Source organism: Mustela nigripes, chromosome 3 (assembly GCF_022355385.1).
Source record: "Mustela nigripes isolate SB6536 chromosome 3, MUSNIG.SB6536, whole genome shotgun sequence".
Classification (NCBI taxonomy): Eukaryota; Metazoa; Chordata; class Mammalia; order Carnivora; family Mustelidae; genus Mustela; species Mustela nigripes.
This window is the reverse complement of record NC_081559.1, coordinates 2,790,058-2,794,039: the sequence shown is the minus strand read 5'-3', so window position 1 is coordinate 2,794,039 and position 3,982 is coordinate 2,790,058.

Below are 3,982 nucleotides of genomic sequence, written 5' to 3'. Positions count from 1 at the left end.
CTCAGTAAATACTACAACAAAACCCAGGATATTAACTAGGATTTAAAATTTTGTTTTTTATTTCTGATGATCATAAGGCCCTAAATATTAAATATTTTCTTTTGGATTAAGTTACCACTGGAATTATTAGTAGTATACAACTGATCAAATAATAGAACTATATTTTAAACATTGATGTTTATTAAACAAGTAAAATTTTACTGGTGAATACCTTAATAAGATGAATCATGAACGACCTTTCACTTCATTTAATGAAAACAAAATGTATATACTGCTGTAAAGTAACTGGTATAGCGGTTGTCCTTTATTTTTTAAAGGAAGTAGAAAATTCTTCAAAAAACATTCTAAGGTTAGAAAAATAAAGTAAAATTACAAAAAAAATTTAAAATATTTCTAAGATAAAACATTATTTTTAAATATCTAAGATGAAATTGAGAATTGATTATAATTGGAATAAATGATTCATCATATATACTCAATAAAATGGGTTTTAAGTACTTTGTTTAATATCATCAAATCTGAGTGAAAAGTGAGAGTCTTATTGATAAGTTTTACCTAATATGTCTTGAAAAATTTGGTAGCACCAAAAAAAAAATTTCAGTTACATTTTAAAAATCACCAGTAAACTTTACCTTTTTGGCTTTTCCAAGAAGCTTTTCTTTCCAGCAAATAGCATGTCCTTGGGATGAGTATAGCTAAAAATAATTAATGCTTCAATGCATAAAGGACTGTTATTAGCCTTCAGTATTTTTTTTTTTAAAGATTTTATTTATTTATTTGATTGGGAGACAGAGAGCACAAGCAGACAGAGCAGCTGTCAGAGGCAGAGGGAGAAGCAGACTTCCTGCCCAGCAGGGAGCCCAGTGCGGGGCTTGATCCCAGGACCCTGGGACCATGACCCAGCCAAAGGCAGCCACGTAAGTGACCGAGCCATCCCGGTGCCCCCGCATTCAATACATCTTATTAACACCTTCTTCACTTTTCTTTTCTTTCTTTTTGTTTTTTTTTCAAGTGCTCCCCTTACGTGCACATATTCATGATAAAAGCTAGCAGCATGGAAGAGGCACAGTCCTCAAACGAAAATCATCATCAGTTCCACTACGAACCCCAATTTACTATATATACTGCGTTCAGAATATCTCAGCTGGGACAAAATGCTGCTTTCCTAACCTATTTTTCACCCATAACATAAATAGAAAAGACAGGGAAATTTCCTATGGGTTATGGTGACTTGATTAATCACTTACTAAGTCCTCTTTTTTTTCTTGTTCCCCCTGCCCCCCCCCCCCCCCCGATTTGGCGGCCAGTGTGAGCGGATGCCATTTAGTTTTAATTTCAAGTTATCAGGAGATTTTCGGGACATCTGTCAATGAACTACATAAATAAGACATGAAAGTATAGAAACTTAGTGAATGTTATTTCAGAAACTGCTGGGCATGAGCTTTGTCTTAGGAGAATCCCGGCATGTTTCTTAGGAAAAACACACATTCTCGCTGTGAATGTTCAGTCCTCTCTTCTGTTGGAAGCTCCGTGTGTGTGTGTGTGTGTGTGTGTGTGTGTGTGTGTGTGTAAGCTTTTATATCGTAGAGTGAGGGAAGAACTGTTAAGAACTTGGTGACTTCTCACTCAAATGGATTTTGGGGAAGAGTTAGAAGTGGAGAATCTGGAAATTGATTACTTTAAAGTATTCTTATATCCTCTAGAAAGTCTTTCACATCCTTAAGAAGTAGCCTAGCCCAATTTGAAGATTATTGATAAAGGGCATTGCTCTCCCATGATGAAGTGTAGACTGCTGTGGTTATCTGACATCCTTTACCAAATTATTGGAACTTTTGTACTTAGATCTTACTCAGAAGATCTACTTATCTAAGATAGTGTCTCTCCAGAATATATTATACCATTCCCTAGAATTCTGATTCCAACTAGCTTTTATGTACAGTTTCTCACGCAATCATCCACTTTGAGAAGGAAGTTGTGGATCTCTGAGTTAGATATTTGACTGTGAATCTGAGGGAGACTTAGAGAAAGTCTATTATTCAGTTATGCTCCAGAAATGATGTCAAGGAACATCAACTTTATAACTGTAATTCTTGAATATTCTCCAGTCCTCTGACACAGTCTTTTCACAGACCAATCACTCATTCACCTGATGACTAAGTGATAAGAACATAAACTATTACACATTTAGGGCTATGTCTTTCTCACTAGACACATTGGAATGTTTAAACGGCCGTCTTCAGATACTTCAGTGCTCATTTGCACCCCCACTAGATGGTAATGGAAACATACACTTGAGCTTCGGTATAATATATCAAATATTATAAAGAAAGAATTATAAAGAAAGAAGGCGAAAGAACAAAAATTCAGATTAGAAAGTTTATCTGCCTCCCTTCTTCCCAATCCAAACTAAATTGGCCCAGGAAAAATGTAAAAATAAGGAAAAGCTGAGTTAGTGTTTAAAGCTAAGGAAAGTATGTTAAACACTACAAACGCTGAAAATATTTAAATAGAGTTCTAAACTAAAGGAAGACACCTCAAGGAAGCTTGCCACCCACTTCCAGAGGAAAACAGCATTGCCTCTTGTGAATAAGAAAAGCAGGCTCTAAATCCCATGGCCCTTTCTCCTAACTTAGGGAGAGAAAAAGCGGAAAACCGTGTGACGAACAGGAAACATGCCACTGGGAAAATAGAAAGGTTGTGGCAGGACTCTGTAGTGCCAGCATCTGGGTAGGGGAGTCCCAGGGCAGTGTGGGAGCATGACTGGCAGAGACGGAGGGAAGAGGCCGGGAAGGTGGTGAGATTCCTCCCACGGCGGCTGAACTACGGCCTTGAGCAACTGAGGCCAGAGCACTGCTCCTTGAACCCACTGAAATATCCAGTGAACGTTGTGGTGGTTCTCCGTCCCAGAAAGGTACACACTCAGGCGTTTATAATACAATTCCCTCCTCCCTGCCCCCCCCCCTTCCTCCTTAGCGTGCTCCCTGCGCACCGGCTGCTTTTGCTGCTATCTTTGTGCCGATTCCTTCCTTTGCAAGGGGGCCTGCAGCATACAAGTGCCCTCCAACCCATGGTAAAATGATTATAATCATATCATATCACTATATAATCTTATGATATAAACAGAAATTAGGTGATTATCTAGGGAAGAGGTGTGAAAAACGGTTGTTTGTTGCTCTCAAAATAAAAGGATGAATAAACATAAAATAAAGAAACCATATGATTTAAAAGAAAAGATATTTCTCGACAAAAAATAAGGAGAATATTAGTACTTAGAAGGAAGGAAGGTTTACTTTTAAAATTGATCTGCTGGGGAATAATATTACGTGATAAGGTAAGAAATAAAAGGAGCACATCATAAAAGGCCTCGTGAGTCATTGTAAAATTTTGAATTTTATTCCATATAGATTAAAACCAGGGGAGGATTTTGAGCAGAATACTGATATTATCTGACTTACATTTTCATATACTCACATTGGCTAAGTTGAATGTATTAATATACTGAACATCAATTCTTCCACGAAAACAAACACAGAGGTTGGTTATGTTATTGCAATAATCCACGCCTTACTCTTACCTCCAGTTGATGACATCTTGGAACAGGTTAAATCAATGACAACTGTGAGAAGTGATCAGATTTTTGAAATTGTAAAATTAGAGCTAAGATTTTTGTAACGGAATAGATTGGGTAATGAAAGAAAGTCGGTTGAAATGTATTATAGTGGGACGCCTGGATGGCTCAGCTGGTTAAGCCGCTGCCTTCTGCTCAGGTCACAATCCCAAAGTTCTGGGATCGAGTCCCACATCAGGCTCCTTGCTCAGCGGGGAGCCTGCTTCTCTCTCTACCTCTGCCTACCACTCTGCCTGCTTGTGCCCTCTCTCTTTTTCTGACAAATAAATAAATAAAATCTTTAAGAAAAGAAAAAAAGAAAATGTATTATAGTTACCACTGATAATACTAATAATAATCTGAAGGATATATAAC